We start from the raw sequence: 12,251 nt of genomic DNA, 5'->3' as shown, positions 1-12,251 counted from the left end.
CATTATAGTTGACAGGTGTTCTGGGAGGGCCCTTTCACTGAAAGAAAAATACAGCCTGCATAGGAAATGTGTTTTGAGTCATTGCTGGCTACACAAAAAGTGGAGGAATTCTCTATGGATTATACCTGAAAACAGAGAAACAAACAAACAAACAAACAAAAATCCATATACTATGGCCAGAGACACAGCAGGTTGCCAGGCCTGAAAAACAATTAAAACTAATAACCAAATTCAGTAAATGTATACATCTTGTCACCCAATTTTTCTTTCTCTAATTTTCACTTCTCTGCAAGAGTTTAGACTCTTTTATTATGCATCTGGGTTTCAGAAGCCTTTACACCATGCAGAAATTAGTGAGGAGCAAAACATGAATGAAGACAGAACCTCTGTCCCTTCCACACACCTTTTAACCACCATGATTACCAATCAACCATGAGGCATTTGACATTAGCATCCTGCCTCACAAAGGATGTGGACAATAAGAATGAGAAAGCCTGAAGAATCACAGCCAGTAGAGCAATTGTCAGTCAAGGATCCGTGTGCTCGGGTACCTCACAAACAACATGCTTGGCCCTTCAAGAGACAGACTCTGGGAACTGAAACATACAATGTAAACCCTTGAGAGTCACTTTTGCTTTGATATATTTCTGAAGGTGGAGATAAGCGCAAAAAAATGTACACAAAGCTAATAACTGATAGGCTACTTGAGAATCTTTGCCATGTTCAGATTGAGAACTGATTTCCTTGGAGATGGGCACATCATTTGGATTTGCCTGCTTCGGACCCTGGTCCAGGCTCAATGATGGTTTGCTTTGTGTTCCAGCTGGCGTTGCCTGGCATGGCCAGCAGCATGCTGACATGGTCATCCCTAATGTCTGGGGATTTGCTGACCAGAGTCAAGTCTTCTAAGTAGGGCACAAAAGGGTCCTTAGTTTAATAACTTCTGAAATGGTGATGATTTTGTCACCGTACCAGTCTGTATCTTTGCCAAATCCAGAAGCCAGCTTCTGGAACAGGTGCTCAGCCTTCTTGATCCTCTCTCAGCACCGTCCGTCTGTTCCTTGAGAACAAAGAATGAGATGTGCTTCTGCATGAGAACCCGCGGGTACTCCACCACCACTCACCATCATCCTCTTTTTGTATGGTATTTTGATTTTGGCAAAATCATTGAAATATTCTTCCATGGTGACACAGATAATGTCTATAGCATTTGAGCCTAACAGCCACTTCTTTGGCTTTTGCTCATTGAGATGTTGCTTCAGATCCAAAAGCTCCTCCAGCAGGCTGCTGCAGCCCTCCTTTGCAATGGTGTCTCAAATACCATCCATGTGTGGTTGCTCAGAGATACACCTTCTTGCATTTCATTTTTAATTACTGCCTTTTTAAACGGACTGGATTCTGGTAGTTGCTGATGATTACTTTTATATCCTGCCAGTTTCTCAGGTGTTCTTCTTTATACAACTGAACTTCATCTTTGTATTTTTTAGCTGAAGACACAAACCAGTACCCTTGTTTTCAAATCTTCACACATTTGAGCTGCAACTTGAAGAATCTGTTCAAACATCTGGAGAATGGTGACTGTTGAGTGGTGGTACTCACTTTGGTCAGCTCCAGGCTCAGTTTCTTCTACCTGGTCTTTCCTGTCTGTTTCTAGTGCTTTCCACAGCCAGGCAATGATGTTTGAAGTGAGAGTTGACATATACATGTGGAGCAGCTCAGAGACCATGTTTGGAGAAAGCAAAATCTCCAGGGCATTCATGTCCACTTCCAGACCCAGCTCCACATTTCCTTCCATTTCTGTGCTTGGGTAGGTATTTAAGACCCACAAAACAGGCTCAGAATCTCATTTGCTTTGAGGTCTTCCAACTCGAGCTCCTGTATCTGTGTACTCAGGGCCTTGTGGTACATGTTCAGGTAGTTTCTGAAAACTTCATAATAGGGAGAAAAACACTTAACCATCAGGTTTTTGGCATCCAGGATGTTCTTACTTATGATTTCCAGGTGGCAGACAAACCACATCTTGTCAGACTCCATGGTGTCTGCCTGTGTGTCCTCAATTCTAGTCAAGATTCTGTCCAAAATGGCGAACATTTTCTCCTTCCAATTCTTGGACCTACTGGAAGGAACAAAGCTAGTTTTCTCTTTTTGGTCAGGTATACTCCTGTCAATCCCCCGCTCCCCACCCCCTTTCAATGATCCTAGACCCGTGGTTGGCAAACTGCGGCTCTCGAGCCACATGCGGCTCTTTGGCCCCTTGAGTGTGGCTCTTCCTAAGCCTTAGGAGTACCCTAATTAAGTTAATAACAATGTACCTACCTATATAGTTTAAGTTTAAAAAATTTGGCTCTCAAAAGAAATTTCAATTATTGTACTGTTGATATTTGGCTCTGTTGACTAATGAGTTTGCCGACCACTGTCTAGACGAGCAAAGTGGAGTCATGGGGGATGGTGACCAGTAACTTCTGCAGCACTACCCACAGCTGCTTGGCCAGCTCATCTGAGAGTCCCTTATGCTTCTGAAGAGCCATGGATGAGGGTCAAGTTGTGCATGTTCCCACTTCCCATGCAGTTCTGCTTATATGTTAGCCCATCTCTGGAGCACTCCAGGTCCACTAACTTCTGGTGAACCTGCAGGAGAGCCCCTTGTTTAATAAGGTCCTGGATCTCCTCCCAATCTGGGCACTGACATATTCTTGAGAGTCTCCACAGTTTTACAAGATGGCTGAGCTGTACAACACAAGGCATCCTTCACATGCTTGAGGCTCTCAATGGTATTAATGCTCTGACTCCAGTCTTTGTTGATGTCAGTGGACGTCTTTGACATCATTCAGTGCATTGTGGGGCTTGTTCAGGCCCATGTACACCCCATACAACTGGACAGGGGCCTTCAATCTGGCCTCTCTCCTGTGACTCTGCTCTACTTTTTGTAGATGTTTCAGGTGCTGACACATCCTAGCAACCCTTTGTACCACTATAGCAACAGCCTCCTGGTCTGTCTCCTTCATGGTTAAAAAAAAGGCAGAATCCCTATTGAGCTCATTGAGATGTTGCTCCAGATCCAAGACCTGCTCCAGCAGTATAACCCTAGTCATACTAGGGTGATACCTCCACACTGACCCTCTATACCTGCCTGCAAGTGTTTCCAATTTCTTGAGCATGCTAATAATCACAGTTACTTCAAAGTATTTGCGTTATATCTAGATCATATGTGGGCTATCTCAGTCTTCTAGATGCTTCGTTTTTGTAATTTGAGTCTCTCTACTGTTATTCATGGTGATTGTTTACTTATTTCTTAAAGAAAAAACTGAGTAAAGGAGACTATCAACATTGCCATATCTCAGAAATTTGAAGAAAACAAGGCTTGCTGGCCTATCTGAAGGCTAATTTAGGTTGCTAGAGAAAAGCATAACTTAAGACAGAGATAAGACTGACTCCAACCATTTTTATTGAATGCTGGATGATGTGTAGGAAAAGTATAGCAATTCTGAATAATACTAATTTCTGGCAGAGAGAATTAATTTTTTACTTATAAGGAATTACAATAGGAATTGATCACCTTGATTAAATCAGAAAATGGGAACATTAAAGTTGATTTCAGGCTTAGTGAGAACTGTTCTAGTTCTAGTTTGAAGTAATCCTAAAGCAGGACCTTTCCCAAAACACTCACTGAACACAAAGCTTGCTCACCTGAGCCCACCCCCCTTGCCAGGCCTTGAATGTCAATTTCCACCTCCCTCGCACTTGGAGGTTGGCAAAAGCTCTGCTTAGCTTTCCAGCTCCATAGCGAATCCTTTCTCCTTAGCTTCTCAGCCTCTCATGTTGAGAGTATGAGGAATAAACAATTCCCTCAGGGTAAAAAGCAGCACAGAAAGTTATACTCACAGTTTTCAAATTCTCTTTCCTCTGAAACGTAGTCCCCTAGATCCCAAGATGCCTTGATAACCTTCAACTCCATTCCCCTCCTCCCAGCCCCATGAGACTGCTGAAAGCTCTTAGCCTTAAAATCCGACTTGATCTCTTGTTTAGTACCACTTACTACAGTAATTGGCAAATGCCTTGAGGGAAAAACTGTGTAGAATGGTGGACTCACCTCAGTGTTTTTCTTTTCTCTTGGATCATAGCCTTTCAGTTCTTGCCGACTGTGTTGTTCTATGATGACTTCAAACAGGTATTAAAAAATTTTTTTTAATCCAGTTACCGTTGTTTTTTTTTCCTTGCCACAAGGCTTGGTCTGCTACAACTACTCCATTGTTGCTCTAAACAAAAATGTAAAAGCATAATATTTTTATGTAAAAATCAGAATTTTTAATTTATCTGAAAATTAAAAACAAACAAACCTGGCAACATTGGGCCCACATTCTTACATGGACATAATGGCTGGAGGGAAGTAGCCTCTGGCCTTTTAATTTCAGGGATATGTTTTCCAGTGTTCTTTTAGTATCTGGATCACTCAGGGATCCCCGAGACAAAAAAAAAAAAAGAAGGTCCCTAATCAAGCTTTGGGTAATGCTGACAACTAACTGTGCTGTATTAAAGGAGAGCTAAAAGGAACGTGAGAATGCATAGTCAGAAAAGTAACAGGAAGACGAGAGAGTGTTATTTCCTGGAAGTCAAGGAAAGAAGTTGTTTCAGGGTGGAGCTCAACTGGGCTGAATCCTGCTGAAATCTCTAGTCAGGCTCTACTGTGTGACTTCAATGTACCCGTGACCAGAGAAAGAGTATTTTTAGCAGAACTGAGGGCTACAGCCAGGTTGGGATGGCTTAAGTAGTGCATCAGAGATGTGGAAATAAGGCAGTGAATGTAGACAACTAGTTAAAAAGTCTGACTGTGGCAGGAAGGCAGGAGAAGGGATGGTGTCAGGGAAAGAGTGGTTTTGAGTGATAAATTTAAGATAGCTCCTTCTTCTCAGTGCATTCGCTGGCCTTTCCTGGCATACTTGCACGATGAAATACTGCAAAGATATTTTCTTGAGGACAAGAAAGAGTGAAAGACAGCCAGCATTTTCGTATCTCTGAAAAGAAAGTAGCAAGTCTTGCTGGGCTATCTAGAGGCTAATTTGAGTTGCTGGAGAAAAGAGTAAATGAAGGCAGAGAAAGGGCTGACTTCAACCATTCACTGGAGCTGAGGAGTCACCGCGTTGCCTGAAGTTCTCCAACAGTCAGAGACAGCAGCACAAATTCTGCCTTATTTTTTCTCTTCATAAACAAAAGGGATGCTGGGATACCCCTCTTTCCCCAACCCTAGCTACAGGGATCTGTTAATTGGCTCCCCAGTACAATTACAGAAGCAGCCTCCCTGATGATAATTGTAAATGACTGAGACATCAGGCTTACCTTGTGGCATCCCCCGGGAACAGCGGTTAGTTTAGTCTGAATTTAGCTTCAGCTGCCCAGGTTCCTTTCTTCTCCTCACGCAGGCGCTGGACTCATTCTATATTCTTTCAAACCCAATTAGTGTGAGGGCCTTTTCCCTCCTTTCTCCCTCCCATCCCCTGCAGCCCTCACAACTCTCCCTGGCTCCCCTCCACCTCACTCTCCAGCACTCCCTGAGCATGCCAATCCAGATCTGAGGTCAGAATCCAGAGCTGAAGTCAGATGGCTTTTAAAGGTTGGGCTCTTTTGTTTTCTTGGCCTGGAAGAATCAACTCCTGGCTTCGAGCTGTAAGTTACTGCTCCTCCAGGAAACTATGCACCTTCACTGAACTCAGGCTCCCTGAACTCCTTTACAGCTTGAAGGTACTTAGCCTGAGGATTTGATAGTTAATTAGACATGTTCCCATGTATTGGAGGTCTTAAATAGAAGTTAACAGGCCAAAGAGTTAAATGGAGAAGGTTAAAACCAGACCTCTGGCTTTCATTTTCCAGAGCCAGTATGTCTGTGTGTATTTATATATGTATGCATATGTATGTATGTATGTATGCTATATATGTAAATGTGTAATATAATGGTTATATATTACATATTTTGTGTATACCTAAACAAGCTATCTGATAGAGGGTATTTTTGCTATTTCTCAAAATAACAAAATGGTTAGCTATTGAGTAGAGCCGGCTCTGGATTTGTGTTCTGGTTTCCTGTTTCAGAGGAGTGCACTGGGATATGTATACCAAGGGGGATGTGAAATCTCTTTAGATTTATGTTAGTTTACTCTATTACCATTATTTCTTAAATTTGCTAACTTGCTTTTTAAATTTTTTTATCTATGTCCACATATGCATATAAAGGATACAAATTAATTACTTTGTACTGATTTTATGTATAGTTCATTTTTTTATTGTGGTCAAAACATAACATAAAATTTACCATCTTAATCATTTTGAAGTGTATCATATTATAGTTGTGCTAACTATATGCACATTGTTGTATAACAGATCTCAGGTCTCTAGAATTTTTTTCATCTTGTAACATTGAAACTCTATATTGAACAACTCCATTTTCCCTCTCCCAGGCCCCTGGCAATCACCATTCTCCTTTTTGTTTGTAAGAGTTTGATACTGGAGATATGACTACCTCATCTAAGTGGAATCTTCAGTACTTGTCTTTTTGTGCCTGGCTTGTTTCAGTTAGCACAGTGATTTTCAACCAGTTTGCCATAAGAATTTCTAAAACGTGCAATACCTGACTCTAGTCAGGGACACTGACCTCTTTTCCCTTAGATTGTCTTATAAAAAAATAAAATATATATATATATATATATATATATATATATATATATATATATCCAACACAACAATAGCCATCTAGTGTGAATGAATCAAAATTATTTTTTTGGCATGCCACAACATTTTAGTAATTGTTTTATGTGTGCCACGAGATGAAAAAGATTGAAATTGCTGAGTTAGCATAACGTCCTTTAGGTTCCTCCATGCTGTATCATATAAAAGGATTTCCTTATTTTTTAAGGCTGAATAATAGTTCATTGTATGTATATATTTTGATTTTGACTTGCATTTTCTTGATGATTGGTGATACTGCCTTTTCTTATGCTTCTTAGCCATTTGTAAATTCAAGTCATTTGCAAATTCAAGATCATTTTCTATTTGGATTGTTTGGGTTTCTTTGTTGTTGAGTCATAGAAGTTTCTTATATAACTTCTCCCATTCAGTAGGTTGCCTTTTCACTCTGTTGATTGTTTCCTTTGCTGTGAAGACTTTAAGTTTGATGTAGTCCCACTTACATATTTTTGTTTTTGTTGTCTGTGCTTTTGGTGCCATATCCAAGAAATCATTGCCAGATCGAATGCCATGAAATTTTTCCTCTATGTTTTTCTAGGAGTTTTATAGTTTTAAGACTTACATGTAGGTCTTTAATCTATTTTGAGTTAATTTTTGTATATGATATAAGGTAAAGGTCCCATTTCATTTTTTTGCATGTGTATGTCCAGTGTTTTCACCACCAGTTGTTGAAGAAGTATGCCACAAATTTTAATATATATAGTCTTTTCATTATCATTTAGATCTCAAAAGTTTGTAATACCCAATTGAAGTTTTAAATTTGACCATGATTGATTAAGGTTTTTTGTTGTTGTTGCTTTATTTCCAAATGTGTTGGTAAATTTTATTTGTTGAGGTCTGAGTATTTGTTACAAATGTTGACATGTATTGCAATGTGCTTGGTAGCACATCATTGGTTCATAGAGAAGGGCCTGGTTGATGACTTCATGGATAATTAAAAGTGTGTGTGTGCACTGATAAAGAATGTCCACTTGCTGCCTGTTAGATTATTTATTACCATCTATTTATTAATCTCTATTAGATCAAATTAGTTAAAACTATATGTCCATACTAGACTACATAGTACCAATGTTTTCTTCTTGATTTTCAGTTTTTTAGAAAAGTATATTGAAATTCTTTTCTATAATTGCGGATTTACCAATTTCTTTTTGTAATTTTGTCAGTTTAATTTTATACTTTTTAAGGCCTTGTAATAGACATAAAATTTCAGAACTGTTATATTGTTTGCTAGCTAAAGATTAGTATTATGGTTATAAAATGAAATTATTTTCCTCAGTAATGATTTCTGCTCTAAGGTATACTTTATTAGATACTAATAGTGCCAGTACTTTTGGTCTCTGTTTTTCTGGTATATCTTATTTTCTTTCAATTTCATATTTTCTGAATTAGTATCATTTATGATATAAATAGCACATGATTGTTTTTAAATCTATTCTGAAAATCTTTATCCTTTACCCAACAAAATTGATCCATTTACATTTATTTAATATCTTATATACTTGTACTTATTATTAACTTTTGCTTTCTATATGCAATACTTTTAATTTTCTTTTCTAAAAATAATGCTGACTTTTAATAAATTGAGTCATCATTTTTTTATTTCATTTTTTGTCCTTTTTGCTATTTAGTTTTTATCAACTGATTTAAAGTCATGTATTCTTCTTTTTCTCTTTAGAATTTACTCTTCAAAAATTTTTATATGCTACAGTTATTATCTCTGCTTTTCTCCTGAATACTGCTTTGATCTTACAATAATATATTTTTTACCAGTTAGTTCCAACATAGTCTTAACCCTTTTAAAATTACTATTACTACTATTATTGCAAATGCTATCTATTTATATTTACCTTTTTATTTTATTTTATTTATTGTCTAAAGTTTTACATATGTCTCATTTTCCCTGCTTGATTCCCAGCCCCCACCCCCTGCCCCGCCATTCCCACCCCAGGAAGCCCCCACCGCCCCAGTCTCTGTGTCCATTGGTTAGCATTATGCTAAGCAAAATAAGCCAGTCGGAGAAAGATAAATATCACATGATCTCACTCATATGTGGGATATAATGATCAACATAATTTGATGAACAAGAATAGATCCAGAGACAAATGGCAGGGGAGGGAGGGGGGGAGTTAGAGAGCAACCAAAGGACTTGTATGCATGCAATTAGCCAATTACTTTTTATTGCTTCTTATATATTTGTCCATCTTTTGGGGTTCATTCTCTTCTCATTGAAGTATGCCTTTTCTAATTCTTTCAGTAAAAGTCTAAGTGTTCTTACTCAAAACAGCTTTGAATGGTCATTTAGGTAGTACAATACTCATATTTTTACATCTGTTATTTTTCCCTCAGAATTGTTATGTTATTGGTCCATTATCTTCTATCCCCACCCCCTACACAGTTTCTCAATGGCAATTCCTTTGTAGGAAACCTACTTTTCTGTCTAAGTATGGATATGCCTGCATGTAGATTTAATTTTCCTGATCACAAATCACTGGACTTCTTATATCTCAGGATTCTTGTATTTTACCAATTCTAAAAATCTTAAGACTTTTTTTTTGGGGGGGGGGGCATCTTCTTATCTCCCCACCTGAAAATAGTTATTATGTATTTATTGGACTTTTTATTTCTTTCCTCCATGTCTCTTAACATCTCTTTTATATTTTCCATGTGTTTATCTCTCCATTTTACATTTTAAGTAAGTTCTGTAGATTTATCTATATCTGATTTATTGTTCAACTTCTACATTACATATAATTTAATAAACCATTTCTAGAAGTGATTCTTTTTCAACTCTGCCTGCTAATTTTTTACAGTATCCTTTACTTTCATTTTGCCTTCTAATCATATTTTGAAACTTTTTAACCATTAACCATTTTTTAATGTATAAATTTTATGGTCTTTTCCAGATTGTTCTACTATCCAAAATCTGGGGTCGTGCTAACCCTCTTGTCCAATTTGTCTGCTGAATCTCACTTAAAAAGATAATTTCCTCATTTCATTTCTAAGTTTTTATGGGCTTATTGTCAGTTCTTAAAAAGTATTAAATTCACTGCCCTCGACCCCAGGGAGTCCTGTTTGTCCTGAGTGTAGAATTCTTTCCTGCTCAATATTATTAATTTCTTTCCACCAGTTACCTCAAGGGGGTTATTGGTCTGGAACCAGATATTTCTCAGTTTTATATTTCTGCATGTAGGATATGAATTTGGGTATTATAACTGCATATTATATTAGCTTAGAGCTTCAATTTCTCATGATAGGTGTTTTTTTTATTTGTTTGTTTGTTTACATCTGTATCCCTAAGATAAATTTTCATATTCTTTTCTTGGACCAGTAGGGGGAGTATGTTTATTACCTCTTATACAGATGGGCTGAACCTTCCCAGGTGATGGTTAAATTGGGTCTCAGTTCTCATCTATATGTCCTGGCTCCACATGGCATTATAATCTCAGCCAATTACTTAACAGTTCTCTACATGAATCCTATAACTCTCACAAATACACTTTTTGAATATGACCTCCCTCTTGCTGCTGGCTGAAAGTTTCCATTTCAAATCCATTTGAATTCACCTTGTCATCCTGCTGAAACCCTAAGAGCCAGAGTGATCTTTGAAAGTATTAATGACAACACATCATTCCATTATTTAAAAGTATTAGAGAGTTTCTCATTGTGCTTGGAATAAAATGTAATCTGTTTCTCTTGGCCTATAGAATCTTTCTTAATCAGGTCATGCCTATGTTTCTAACATTGTCCCATGTAACTCTTCCTCTGGCTTATTCACTATGCTGTAACCACATTGGCTTGCTTTCTTTTCTTGAACACTTCAAGTTCCCTTTCCTAAAACAGTTTTTCCACAGGATCCTGCCCTTCAATGGTCCCTGACCACCACATTCTCTATCACATCATGTTCATTTTCTTCATAGTACTTGACACAATCTGTTCTTATTTTGTTAATTTATTCATTTATTTTATGCCTCCTCCAAATAGAATGCATGCTCCATGAGGAAAGCAACTTCATCTTGGTAATTTCTCTATATTCAGCATCTAACACAGTGGCTGATACACAGTATGTAGTGAATACATAAATATATGTTCAGTGAGGATGGAAGTAATGTTAAAATCTTCTAGTTCAACTTCTTGCATTTATAACATGTAAAATGAGCTGGTAAAAGAGCTGAGAAAGATTTGAGAATATGCCCATGATCACAAATGTTTAAAGTGATACCTAAGCCCTAACTGGTTTGGCTCAGTGGATAGAGCGTCAGCCTGTGGACTCAAGGGTCCCAGGTTCGATTCTGGTCAAGGATATGTACCTTGGTTGCAGGCACATCCCCAGTAGGGGGTGTGCAAGAGGCAGCTGATCAATGTTTCTCTCTCATCGATGTTTCTAACTCTCTATCCCTCTCCCTTCCTCTCTGTAAATAATCAATAAAATATATTTAAAAAAATAAAAAAATAAAGTGATACCTAAACCAAGTACTCAGGTCTCCCGATTCTCCACTGGGGATAGAAGACCCATATTAGGAATTTGGGAAGACAATGGAGAATACAGGGTGATCCATGACCTCCATCACACTTAAATGATAAGTTTTGTGGAATGTACACATATTAATTTTTCTGGAAAGGAATACTATAGTTTTTATCCACTTTTCAAAAGGATCAAAGGACCAAAAACATCTTAAAAACTGCTGACCCACATATTGTTCACAAACTGCAAGTTGCTTGCATGTTTTCTCTTGTCTTCATATCATTTCTTCTATTCATAAGAATTGAACAATTGATATGAATTAAGTATCCACTATATTGTCAAAGGATGTAGTTTTATGACTTGTATCAAAATGTTGCCACTATAGCTAAAGTGTTTGGTTCTGAAGCTATAAAATCATTTGGCACATAATTCTGGGGGTACTCTACCAATTTTATTTATCCATACTGGCAGTATGAGAACCCAAACATTGGCTATGGTTGCATATACCTCAGTATTTCTTTAGCCATATCTCTAGTACCCATTCCAATACATACTGAAGAATAAATAATTTCTCATTCTAATTACTTTGCTGTGTTGGAAATGAGATCATTTGTAGGATAAAATTTTATTCTGGAGAACTGAGCTGGGATGCTGAACAGATTGGTCAATATGTGTATAGAAGTAGATTTTTGGATTTTGAATACACACAGGGCTCCTCCATACTTTTTCAGAAATATTTTGTTTCTGTTAAACCAGCTATGTGTATAAAATGGCCCAGGGAATGGGGAGAAAGAATATTGTCTATGCAGTAGATGTCAGTAGCATATCTTCCCAGGCCATGAACCATTCCTCCTTTCTTCCCTGAAGACAAGCCCTCCACTCAGAGGCACCTCACTCCTCAGCCACTGAGAGTGGGAGAGAGTGGCCAAAGCTGAGCCCAGTATGCACTTTCTTTTAGAAATCAGGATTTGAGGTTCAGAGACAGGACCATTTAATTTCTCAGACACCTATAACTCTACCTATAAATTTGAAAATGCAGAAACATGTATTTTAC

At 37.8% G+C, this 12,251-nt stretch overlaps 1 pseudogene; it reads right to left on the bottom strand.

Annotated features, from left to right (window-relative positions):
• Positions 1-700: 700 nt before the first annotated feature.
• Positions 701-3,005, bottom strand: LOC102442749 (annotated as a pseudogene).
• Positions 3,006-12,251: the final 9,246 nt, after the last annotated feature.

Source organism: Myotis lucifugus, unplaced genomic scaffold (genome assembly GCF_000147115.1).
Source record: "Myotis lucifugus unplaced genomic scaffold, Myoluc2.0 scaffold_26, whole genome shotgun sequence".
NCBI classification, from domain to species: Eukaryota; Metazoa; Chordata; class Mammalia; order Chiroptera; family Vespertilionidae; genus Myotis; species Myotis lucifugus.
Note: the sequence above shows the minus strand (reverse complement) of the source record. Positions and strands in the feature narration are given on the sequence as shown.